The following is a 13,511-nucleotide window of genomic DNA, read 5'->3' on the forward strand; positions in this document are numbered from 1 at the left end:
GCGCCCTAATGGGCGGCCGCTGAGCTGAACCGCTAATTGAAACCACTTGAGGGCCACTTGGAGAAACAGGCTCTTTAAGTGTGCCGAGACAAACGGGGCCCATCTGATGCTATCCAGGTTCGGTCTTGACACCCCCCCCCCCCCAACACGCACCCCCTTTGCTCTGTTGGAATCAAAAGGTCCAGATGAGCTCGCGTTTTCCCAACTTCCTAACTTGGGAGGATGCAGTTCGGGAATATATCTGACACCACCAGGTCTGGGCATGGAAGTGCATGTTCTTTGCCGACATAACAGGAGACAAAAGTCCAACTTGAAGCAAAAAAAAAACATATATTTTGATTGCATATTGTGGCCGTCTCCCAACATCATTCACTCTACATTTCAGTTTTTCAGTATTCCCAGTATTTCTTTAGAAATTGCTTTAGTTCATCAAATCTCGCTATACTATACACGTCGCTTTTTGGACGAGGAAACGGCTGATTGAACATGTTTTCCCTCGTAAATTCCATCCAAGTTTTCTTAAAATGAACACAAACTCCAGGTGATGGGTTTCCATACATCTGGAGCGACGGCACAGCTCGTCTCGTTTATACTCATCACCGTTTTGATGAGAATGGAGATAAGGAATTAGCGGTTGTGCGCCACGGATGAGTGAGCTTTGACAAACGGATGAGTCACGGACCACCTACATCAGTCGGAGCTGTAATGCGAGGTAACCGGCGGTGCCGACAAAACGTTCGCTTCCACATAAGGAGACGTATTTCTGCACATCTTTATGAAAGAAATATGCTCAACATGCATGCAGCACCAATGTGGGTCTAAGGAATGCAATAAACAAGGGAGGAGAATACCTATTATATGTGAGCGCAAAAAAAAAAAAAAAAGTTCAGAAACGTCAGATTATGAGAAACATAAAGCAGGAATGATAGTTTACGACTGCAGGAAGCAAAGGTCAAAATCTGGCTTTAATCCATTAAACTGATGAAAAAAATCTGCAACGCTCCGTAACATCACAGCAGGACCGGTCTGAGGGTTTGTACTGTTGGGGTTCCACCTAAGACTGCTTCCAGAAGCCGAACAAGAGAACAGAACACGTTTGGATGCTCTGCAATGCTATAATCCGGAATGTCCACATTTATCAGAGCCAAACAAGACATTAAGCGCCCCCCCCCCCCTCCAACACAACAACGACCGGATGCGCCAATCATTAATCAAGCAAGTAATCCAAAGCCATCAAAAATATCTTCCTGTGTGTTGTATTTATTCAATGGCTTTTAGGGACAATTCTCTGCTTAGGTAAATAGCTGAGGCCCATCTGTTTTGGGAGGGGCGGGGGCGAGGGGGGGGGGGTGGAGATAAAACAGCCATAAATCAGAGTCTTGACGGTGGCTGAGCTGCTGATATACGACAGGCAGGCGTAAGGGCCCAGGCAGCCAGTCTACGGCCCAGAAGCCCCACACAGCCCAGGACAAACACTGGGTCCTATCTGTGGGAATGGCGGCCAATGAAAGCGTTATTGTTCCAGTGAGATAAGGCGGGCCCTCGTCAGAAGCCGCCATTGGACTGATGCATCAACAGTGACGCGGCATGTTTAGTCTGAGGATGTGATACCGTCGTGGTGGCGCTGCGTTTTCCTGATGACTGATCCCAAGTCAGAGTAAATCTCCAGGGAAGAAAATAATGTCCTATTGTCGGGACAATGCAGGGGGAGCCCTCTAGTGCGGGGTTCAATTCCACCCTCGGCCATCTCTGTGTGGAGTTTGCATGTTCTCCCTCCGTGCATGCGTGGGTTTTCTCCGGGTACTCCGGTTTCCTCCCACATTCCAAAAACATGCTAGGTTAATTAGCGACTCCAAATTGTCCATAGGTATGAATGTGAGTGTGAATGGTTGTTTGTCTATATGTGCCCTGTGATTGGCTGGCCACCAGTCCAGGGTGTACCCCGCCTGTCTCGCCTGAAGACAGCTGGGATAGGCTCCAACACCCCCTGTAACCCTTGTGAGGAAATGTGGTAAAAAATGAATGAATGAGTTCTCCTCCTATTTTGTGTGGAAGTGGTAACTTTTTGGCTTCTTATTTTGTCTAAAAATTATTTTGTGTAGAAAATGAATGAATGATTGTATAGTGGACTAGTCCAGGGTGTACCCCGCCTCTCGCCTGAAGACAGCTGGGATAGGCTCCAGCACCCCCGCGAACCTCGTGAGGAAAAAGTGGCAGAAAATGAATAAATGAATGAATGAATAATTAACCTAGCATGTTTTTGGAATGTGGGATAAGTGGTTAGCGCACAGGTCTCACAGCTAGAAGACCCAAGTTCGATTCCACGCTCGGGCATCTCTGTGTGGAGTTTGCGTGTTCCCCCCGTGCATGTGTGGGTTTTCTCCCACATTCCAAAAACATGCTAGGTTAATTAGCGACTCCAAATTGTCCATAGGTATGAATGTGAGTGTGAATGGTTGTTTGTCTATATGTGCCCTGTGATTGGCTGGCCACCAGTCCAGGGTGTACCCCACCAGCTGGGATAGGCTCCAGCACCCCCGCGACCCTCGTGAGGATAAGCGGTAGAAAATGAATGAATGAATGTGACAAAAGGGCTCGCTCTGTTCATGCCGTTGTTCTGTGGAACCAATGCACAGAGTGAACCCCCTTCCTGCATGTATTACACATGGTCAGCTCATTATTTTTTAATCGTCCCCTTGAATGAGAAATCTTTGTATGTTTTAATCTTGCGGGATCTTGTGACACCCCTAGTAGTCAACATTCAACAAGGACACGCTCAATATGATTTATGGTAACAAGAAAGAAAAACACTAGTGTATTTTCTGGAATACTTTGAAAGAAGAGTAAAGGATCACTCGGTAGGCGTCCTCGGTATTTCAACTTGCCCACCAGCACAAAGCTTTAAATACTGAAGTCATCCTCATTAGTCCCTCTTCACCTCCTCTTTCCTCACCCCGACTTCAGATAAACCGGCGCTCACCCCGCGCCTGCCTCACACATTGGCTCATTCATCCATCTATCTCACAGCGCCGAGTTCAAAGGCTCGGCGAGCAGCAGTCAAACGGGACGCCGATCGTCTGAGGATGAGCCGCAACTGCAGCCGAGCTCCTGATGCGGACTGACAGGGGCGGCTCATTTTTCTGGGCCTGTTGCTCCGTTAATGGCTTCCCCAACAGAGGCTTTGATTCCATCAACGGCTTAGCCAAACAAAAGCCCGGTCTCCCAGGAGTGCGATGCGTCGGCCTGATGGATCTAATGGATTGTTAGATCACACTGACCCAGACAAATGGGACTCCTGTGTCGGCTCTCGCTGCAGGACCGCTGGGTTCCAGCGAAGCGATCGGGACATTTGGGATGCAGAGACAGGAAAGGGATGGAAAAGAAGGGAATACATCTGTTTCCAAGACAATAAAGATGATGATCAACCTTTCCGTCTTGCCATGCTTCCACTGAGCTTTACAGGTCGATTTGGAGTCGGAGACCCTGTTCGATGGCGGCAAACAGCCAGTTAATTAAATAAGGAACACTGGAACACAGTGGTTCTCAATTTTCCGTCAATCGGATTCATTCATTTTCTACCGCTTTTTCCTCACAAGGGTCACAGGGGGTGCTGGAGCCTATCCCAGTTGTCCCAGCTGCGAGAGGCGGGGTACACCCTGGACTGGTCGCCAGCCAATCACAGGGCACATATAGACAAACAACCATTCACACTCACATTCATACCTATGGACAATTTGGAGTCGCTAATTAACCTAGCATGTTTTTGGAATGTGGGAGGAAACCGGAGTATAGGGAGAAAACCCACGCATGCACGGGGAGAACATGCAAACTCCACACAGAGATGGCCGAGGGTGGAATTTAACCCTGGTCTCCTATCTGTGAGGTCTGCGCGCTAGCCACTAGACCACCGTGCCGCCCAGTGCATAGGATTTCCAGAGTAAATTAGCATCTTGGATCTTGAATGACAGAAATGATTTGTCATACGTCACATGCCTTATTTCTGGATGCTCGGTTTTCCAGTGCTTCAAAGTAATGGAACTCAACCGGAATCTGTTTTCCGGAAGTCAGGACCAAACCAACAACCACCGCAGTAGAGTCATGCTTGAATCTGAACCGTCCAGATTGTACTTTTGGAATACAGTGTATCGTATTTTAGTAAGATGATGAAAGGGTGCTGGGAAGTAGGTTGGGAATGCTGAACGGAAGCATCATCCTGGGACACCTTGTCTCCTTCCATCCTATTCTGAATCTTCAGAGAAAAGTGAGATATTAGACCGGTCCGGCTTATCAGAAGCAGCCAATACTGCTTCTGCTTTCATCTCGCTTGAGGTTTAACCCATTGACCCGCTCTTTGAAAAACGGTGCTTTATTCCCTAAGAATCTACTTTCACCAATACCGTTTTAGATGGAGGCTGACGTCCTTGAAGTTATGAATGCATGTCGTTCAACGTGGGAGAAGGAGCGACTCTGCAGGTGCAAACATGCAGATAATCTTAAAAAAAAAAAAAAAACCACTGATGGACGAGAATTCGACTCTATTTCCACCAGCAGTAAGAGTTGCATAATTTACTGCAGGGAAGCGGGAGGACCGTGAAAGGGCAACATGAAAAGCTCGTAGGACGGCTTCTGATGAGGATGATCTAAGGGATGTCCGCTAGACTAAACAATGACCAGAGTGGATTTCAAACAGGCAGGAGTCGGAACGTTGGAAAATGAGTGCCTTTTTTTTTGAGAGAGAGAGAGAGAGAAGTTCTAAAGCTGGGTATATTGTTCTGTTTCCAAAAGGCCACATAAAACCGTGACAGTGCTCTCCCTCCCACCCACCAACGCAAAGAAATAGATACCAGGGAGGAGGGGGAGCCCCCGTCCCCTTCTCGTCAAATCATCGTCTGATGTTGATTATTCCTTCACACAGAGGGGTGTCCAAACTTTTTCCTTAACTACAGTATTCATGTATTCATACATCCAGGGGCGTCACTAGGTTCTTTTTAGCCTCTTGGAGATGCAAAGGATATGAATGAATGTAGTAGATGTTCAAAAAAAATCCAAAAAACAAATAAGGAACAAGAACTGGGATATAACTTTCCCACTTTTGGACAAATTTAGTAGAGATACTCAATTGTTAAATGTACACAAGTACACACAATCTACACTGCAAAACCGCTCAATGATCAATGATATAATAATCATTATTATATTATTCATTAGCCTATTATTATTATTATGATTTATTTACTATATATTACTATTACTGAAATTTATTTTGTCAAGCAAATAAAAAAATTTAAAAAAATCTATAAAAAATATTCAATTATTTAGGGGGGTTAAAGAACATTTTAGGGGGGATTCAATGTTCTAATAATAATCATTATTATATTATTAATTAGCTTATTATTATTATTACTATCATCATTATTCTTCTGATTATTACTACTAGAAGGCTAGTTTTAGCCTGCTTATTGGCTTGCTTATTAGCAAGTTTGCCCTATTATATAAAATTTGAAAAAAAAAAAATATATAAAAAAAATATAAAAAAAAAATAAACTATTTAGGGGGGCTTAAGAACATATTTTAGGCCCCCCTAAAATAGGCCTAATGACACTACTGCATAGATCCATACATCCAATCCTCATTAGGGTCACAAAAGGCATGCTGGAGCCTATCCCAGCTGACTTTGGGCGAGAGGCAAGGTCGCCATTCCTACCCAGATCTCCTGACCGTGTGGCCAACATGCTAAACTTCCTCAACACAAAGTTTCAAAAATGACAAACTTTATTTAGTTTTTTCCCCCTAATAATATAATATTACGGGTTTATTCATGTAAAATTTAAACTAATTTTAACTTCTCTGTTTTTATTTCTGCATTTTCCAACCATTTCAACTTTCTAATGGCCGTCGGTCCTCACTTCGGACACCCCCGTTTCATCACATCTTTCTCAAGTTTGCCTTTTGTCATCGGCTTCTTGAGCTTCTTCTCATGCTTTGGCTTCGGCTTCCTCCAAATTCCTTTGCGTTGCCTCAGCCCACATTTGGACCCTGGAGCGTGATCACAGGGAACTTCCTCATGGAGAACACCTGTGTGTGCATAAGCGCTGCCAGAGTACGCATCTATTTGTTAATACGGTGTGATATGTACATGGACTCTTCGGGAACTACAGAGAAAATGTACTCTGAGGCTCTCACCAAAAATGGCTTCCGCACTCTCTCTCAAGATTTCACATCCTCTCCCACATCAGAGGCTTTGATAAAAGAGGCAGTGTGTGCCGCGGCCTGACATGACGTTAATTCCTCTGAAGGAAGGCCTTCACATGCGCCGCCTCGCTCCGGCGGAATACCCGCGGCTTTGGTACAGCTGGACAAACTTCCCAATGAGGAAATGTATTTGATTCCGGCATACATCTCAGTCATGTGTGGACGCCGCCACATTTCGGTGATGAGAATTCCCAAACGGGGATGGAGGCGTGTGCGTTTCTGCTTGCAGGCCGGCCCCCGGCTAGCGGGTCTGTGAGGCTCCCCAGGGGAGCGAGCCTTCGCTGACATGGGAAGCCATAAATAAGGGCCCGGGGCGAAGCGCCGTGTCATGCGTCATTTGGGCCAGAGAGGCCTGCTTTACCCCCCCCCCCTCCCCTCCCATCATGGAGCTGCCGAGCATGGCACCTCCTAGGGCGTAATTCACAACATATGGGCGAAGGCTGAGGGCGAGAAGCGCATACCATACACGAGCCTTGTCAGACGAGCGTTGGGATGATACCCAGATACAGCCTTCCTGATAACAGACCGGGAACGCCATGCTTCGTGGGGAAGGAAACGGCGCTCCGGGAAAATTATTTTCTTAGATGATTAATCCCAAGCTTGCTGGGGTGATTCAGCGAGTAATCAGACCAGGATAATATTCCAAACATCCCATCATGTCCACTTGCACGGATCATCATGCCATCTCCGGCAGGGAGATGAATCCACAACTATGGCGACTCCAATTGCCCTTGGGGACAAAGGGAACGCTGTGGGAAGAATGGCCAGCCTTCAGACACGTCCTTTTATCGGCAGAGTGATACTGATCGGTCCCAAGGGGCATCCCACTTCATTATCAAGCTCCTCTTTGCCGAGACGCTCCCTCTTCCTTTTTGCATTGTGTTTATTTACATGGGATCGACTCTCAAATCGGACAAAAATATCACAAATTATTTCCTGCAATATATACAGTATAACTTCTTAAAGATCCTTGCATCTTTCAGCGTGTGGCCCCCGTCCTAGACTGCCTTGGCGGGTGCGGAAAATCTGCCCCCCCCTCGACAAAAACGGGTGACAAGATTTAACAGGGGAGCCTTACAGGTGTGGAAAAGGGGCACCTTGGGAATGGCGTTTGTGGAAGAGTTGGGATCGGGGTAAGGTGAGAGGGAGCTAAGTGTTTTACTGCCATCTGCATGCAATAACCCCCCCCACCGTTGGATTTCCCATGTCAGGGACAGCAGCGAGAGTGGATGTCTGCTAGACAAGGACATCCGGTAACAAGAGAGGACGCGCGGCCAGTCGGCGTTTTACACCCTCTTCCTCTTCCTGTCGCTGCATCCTTTTTCTGTTGACGTTGAATCGCCTCGTACACACAAGGGACACGCCCGTAAAGCCCGTTGTGGTGTTTTATCATTTCCTATATGACTGTTTCTCATTATGCCGCGTGCTCGATGCCGCCGCTGCATCTTCTATTCGGAGCCCATGAAAGGCAACTTGTTGTGCGACGGGGGTCGGCTGGACCCACTAAAGGGAGCGCCTGAAGTGTTGTGAAAAGCCTTCCACGTTCCTATAGCAACTGGCACTGCGCGCCGCAGAGACGGATTATGTATCGAGCATGTTTAGTGAAAACAATAAATTCCGCCGTGCGTTGGCAGGTATACGCTTTGGGACAAACGCATGGCGCTAACCAGACAAAGATGGAGCCGCTAAAATCATACGTGGCCTTCCTTCCCTGAATGTTGGTGCAGCGCCGTGGCTTGTATGCAGAAGGCAGGGGTCTCAGGGAAGAGCAATAAAGCCGAGGGAGGAATCTCGGCAGGAGCAAAGCAATGTTATGGATTAAGTCTGCGAGCGGCGAGGGGGATGACGTGACGAGCAAGCCAACGGACTCGGGCATGGTCAGAATAAAAACACACTCCCGACGCTTCTCCAGGAACAAAATGGAACACAAGACATGTTTAGTATTGTGTTGTTTGCAGTGGGGGTGTCACGGGACACACGAGACGAGATCGGGACTACGAGAATGAGACCAGATCTTAAGAACAACAAAACGATATATTGCAAACTTGATAAATTTGTGCTGCTCCTAACGAGGCTCCACTCTTCTGAGTGTGTGTATGCTAAGGGCCCCGTCTGACAAAAGTCATCACTCCGTTCATGCCGTTGTTCTATGGAACCAATGCACAGAGTGAACCTTCTTCCCGCCCGTTTGGAGGCGAGAGACAAGGTTTGTGCTAGGCTATGTCTTATTAGTCCAAAATGATCGAAAGACGAGTTATGTAGTATCGTGGTCACGAGGCGTCAGGAATGTTATGAGACATGACGATAGATCACATGACCTTTTTGGAGACTGGCTGCTGAACCAGAAGAGCCAAACAGACCTGCCATGGCTTTCTAAAAATATTATTTAACAAGGAAACTCATTCATTCATTTTCTACCGCTGGAGCCTATCCCAGCTGTCTTCAGGCGAGAGGCGGGGTACACCCTGGACTGGTCGCCAGCCAATCACAGGGCACATATAGACAAACAACCATTCACACTCACATTCATACCTATGGAAAATTTGGAGTCACTAATTAACCTAGCATGTTTTTGGAATGTGGGAGGAAACCGGAGTACCCGGAGAAAACCCACGCACGCACGGGGAGAACATGCAAACTCCACACAGAGATGGCCGAGGGTGGGATTGAACCCTGGTCTCCTAGCTGTGAGGTCTGCGAGCTGACCACTCGACCACCGTACCGCAAAAAAAAAAAAAAAACGGGGAAAAAAACAGCAGTAATTTTACAAATTCATGGTACAAGAACAAGTATTTTTAAAAAGTGGTAATATTACGAAAAAACAAAAATTCTAATTGATGAAAAATTTGGTTGGGGATAAAGTCATATTGTAAGAATAAAGAAGAAAATTCCCGAAGACTTGAGACAGGTTGAAATATTTGGAAAATTACCAATAAAAAAAGAATTACAAACTAAAAAAAAGTTGATATTAATGGACTCTTGCCACCTAATCATAAAGCTACAACTACTAAACTATGTACTGTCCACCATAACTTCTTAACAAAATATCCAAGCGCCCCCACATCCTTTCATTCTTCACTACGTGGCCCTGGCTGGTCCATAAGCATGTGTTTTGCTCCTGATGCCGTTAGCGAGGGGGGGGGGGGGGTGACTATTTCATCCTCAGTGGGCATGTTTTTATGAGACACCTCACACCTTTTTACAGCATTGCAAACAGACAGTAAACACCAGGAAGGTGCTGCACTTTAACACCTGATTAAGAGCCAACTAATTGGATTGCAGATGGTAAAACTGTAAGGAGGACCGTAAAAGTGAAGGAGGGGGTGGAGGGGTGGGGGTGGGGGGGTTAGGACTGAGAGAAAAAGGATCGGGACTCCCCAGGCCGCTGACAAATGATGGAAGCTTGGGTTTCTCATTTCTGCCGCCCTGAGTTGAAAATGCAAATAGCAGACTTTCTACGGTTAAAAAGAAAGGGAGAACCCCCCCCCCCCCCCCCCCCACCCCCACCCCCCACATGTCCACCATCCATCCTTCCATTCTTCTTCTCTCATGCGGTGGCTGGTCGCATGAAACAGGGGTCAGGGTACTAATGGAAGACCTCATAGCCTTGTGTGCTTCTAGAAACCCCCCCCCCACTCTGCCCCCCCCCAGTCCTGTCTCTCTTATAAATCAAGCCAGCTTCATTGAGAATGGCAGAATCCTCTGATGTCCCGGCCATGTCTCATTTCAAAGTCCTCCTGGAGGCTCACACGGTTCCACATTTACTCAGTGGGCACTGGGGAGGTGTGTGTGTACGAGTGTGTGTGTGTGGGGGGGGGGGGGGGGGGGGCGTCCTGTGTTGGACACACAGACCGTGAAAACAGGAATGAGATTTCGTTTGAGGAAATTTAGAGACAATGTCCCAAATCAGAAAGGTGGTCCACTGCAAGGAATGCAGCATGGATCTCACCCAGCGAGGCTGCACGATTAATCACAGCATTTCAGCGGTCACTCAGCGAGGCTGCGCGATTAATCGCATCGTTTCAGCGGCCATTGCCCCTCTGTCACGTTCGTGTGCGCGGCCTTCCATGGACGCACTGCAGGTGAAGTTGCACATCTTAAAAGCTACATTTTGCCCATCATCCACAAACCTTATGTGAGAATTGAACATGTATCTTTTCTGTGCGTTCTACAGATATAAAAACAGCTAAAAAAAAAGAGGCAACTAAGAATGCACGTAATGGGACACACCTTTTCGGCCTATAAAGCCTTCTGAAAAAAACTCCAAATAAGCTCCGGGAATGCTTAAAACTAGGAGCGCCAGATAATTCTCCTCTAACCCCCCCAACCTCCCTGAGGTTAATTGTAGAACATTCCCTTTAAGAGGAAGGACGCTGCACCACAAAGTTAGCCTAATGAAGTAAGTGCTAACTAAACTAAATTAGCCAGAGACCTCCGTGGGATGACACCAGCTGCTCGGAGCATGTGCCCGAATACAGTGCACCTTGCTCGGCCACACCAGGTTTCTCCTCCCCCTCTGTGTTCTGGTTCTCCTGACCGGCTGTGTCACAGCATTTGCATGAAAGGCAGCAACGTGTACCACTACACTAGTATAGTGGTATGTAAAAAACTGTACTACTACTACTACTATTTCAATAATATTATGCAGTAGTTTCCCAATACTTTCCACTTGATCAAACGCTCAGCATGCAGGGCTTAACCCCGCCTTTGTCGGGTACGTGAAGAACCAAAACATCTAAGTTTTCATTTGTAAACAGTCACGGAAGAACACGAGTAATTTCGTTAGCCGAGGCATGCAAAAGACTTGTTTTATTTACACAATCATTGAGTTGCTGTGATGACGCACACACACACACACACACACACACACACAGTGTTTACACAAACCGCAGGAGTGTGTGACACCTCAGTCGTAACTAGTGTTAACCCCCGATGTGGCTGTTGTTTTTGAGTGTTTCAAAATGTCTGCCGTTTGAGGCCTGAGAATGCGTTAACATCCAGATGAGAGGCAGGCGGTGGCGGCGGGGGAGCGGCGATGGGAGGGTGGGGGCAAGGAGGGGGTGGGGGGGGGGGGCGGAGGTGGTGGGGTTGTCTCAGACAGACAGAAAAACATTCCCCAGTCGTTACGCTCATCTCCATAACTCAAGTGTGCTGCCACAGAGCGCTGATCCCCAACACGGGGCTTTAATGAGCGGACTCCCGCCACCCCAAGCGCCGGTACCTGCTGCTCAACAGTGAAGAGTCATTTCGGTGCCTGATTCATGGCTGCCGATAGCGTCCTGTAAGAATGGGATTTACTCGTTTCTGGGTGGGAGGCGACTTACACGGCTGGGGAACTTGAGTGATAGATTTTAAACTCCACAAAACCACAAAGAGGAAAAAAAAAAATTCCTAAATTCTTCAACATACCACGCGTACCTGTGTAACCCCGCAGGGAAAACACCGTCCTTGGCAAGGAAGTAATGGCAACCACAACAGCGATCATTGTGATTGTTGTTCTAGCAGATTGTAATAATTGGTTGTGTTCAAGTCTGTGGGGGAAACGAGTACAAGTGTAATTACCGGTACTGCAACCAAGATAAGGAATGTGTTTCAATCCAAACTTTAACTGCAGGTATTTGATGTGAGCGCTGATTTGTAGTCCCGACTTCTATTCATGTTCTCGATGGGGCCTTTGGTGTTTGGTTTGGTTCTTTCACACCCGAACTGGGTTGAAGCAGTGAGTGGTACACTCTGCGCTCCAAGCAGATTCCTTTTGTTTGTCATGGAACAAGACTTTTTTTTTTTTTTTTTTTTTTTTTTTTTTTTAATAGTAGCTGTGCATTAGACACACCCTTAAAAAAATAAAAACTACGTTCCGTGGTGGAGATAGTCTCTCGCTCCTTTCGGAAGGATCACGTTACACCTTGGCTGCAATCACAGCACAGCTGTTGTCTTTCTGTTATGCGGATGGTGTTTGGTCACACGACGTCATGGGTCCACGGACCATGCAAGACCGATACATTTAAGGCGTGCGGGGGGAGCAGCTAGAAATTATTCTTAAATATATAATAGATGCATGTATCATATAGCATCAATAAAAAAGGAAGCTACAGTTTTTTTGTCTATTATCCATCAGTCAGGTAATTTAACAACACATAATTTAACAAGGGGCGGCACGGCGGTCGAGTGGTTAGCACGCAGACCTCACAGCTCGGAGACCGGGGTTCAATTCCACCCTCGGCCATCTCTGTGTGGAGTTTGCATGTTCTCCCCGTGCATGCGTGGGTTTTCTCCGGGTACTCCGGTTTCCTCCCACATTCCAAAAACATGCTAGGTTAATTAGCGACTCCAAATTGTCCATAGGTATGAATGTGAGTGTGAATGGTTGTTTGTCTATATGTGCCCCTGTGATTGGCTGGCCACCAGTCCAGGGTGTACCCCGCCTCTCGCCCGAAGACAGCTGGGATAGGCTCCAGCCCGCCCGCGACCCTCGCGAGGAAAAGCAGAAGAAAATGAAATGAAATAATTTAACAATCATGTAATTGTGTTCCACTCGTGGGCCCCAGCTTTTCCACACCATAAGCTACAAAAACAGGATTTTGTCATTATTCCAAATGACCCAACAAGGATGCACCAACACCAGCAGTCTGCTATGTTTGTATATTGGAGCGACGACTTCGAATAAGAGACACGGAACCAGCTTCCATCACGTTGATCACAGAACAAAGCAGAAAATGTTAACATTTGCAGAGTGAAAAGCGGCGTGCGGAGGCGGGAGAAAAGGTGTTTTCTCCACAGGTGACGCACATCACAGGTTGTCACGGGGGAGATTGCAAGGCAGAGGCAAGAGATTAGAACGCCGGCCCTTATCTCGGGGACCTTTTCAGCCAGTGGCGCTATCGCTGGGTGTCAAATGACATTAGGCTAATGAGGCAAAGATGCTACAAAAGGAGCAGGTGAGCAGTCAAAGCCTGGCTGGCTTCAGCCTCCCGCCGGTGATGATTAAAGGGAGGTGCGACAGTTTGGGAAAGCTTTATCTATGCGAAATGCGCGCGTGTGGGAAATCACACGCCGATTAAAACAAGGCTGATGGTTGCAGAGCCGCTGGCTAAACATCTTGCTCCTCTTAGCACCGAGGCGATAATGAATCTAACACCTTTGTTACCTTTACGTCCTCGCTGAGGTGCGACGGCACAGAGTCGACATTCGTACGCTCGAATGCTGATTTGAGAAGTATCACTTATTTGCACGGTGTTGGTTTACACCACTTCAATGTA

The 13,511-nt window shown here is 47.1% G+C and overlaps 1 protein-coding gene across 1 annotated transcript in view; it reads right to left on the bottom strand.

The window, feature by feature from the left end:
* The window catches only part of stau2 (staufen double-stranded RNA binding protein 2), a 59,388-nt gene that overhangs the window by 1,440 nt on the left and 44,437 nt on the right, over positions 1 to 13,511 (bottom strand). The gene's annotated exons all lie outside the window — the stretch shown is intronic.

This window comes from Doryrhamphus excisus, linkage group LG5 (genome assembly GCF_037039965.1).
Source record: "Doryrhamphus excisus strain RoL-2023G ecotype Guam linkage group LG5, RoL_Dexc_Guam_v1.1, whole genome shotgun sequence".
Taxonomy (NCBI): Eukaryota; Metazoa; Chordata; class Actinopteri; order Syngnathiformes; family Syngnathidae; genus Doryrhamphus; species Doryrhamphus excisus.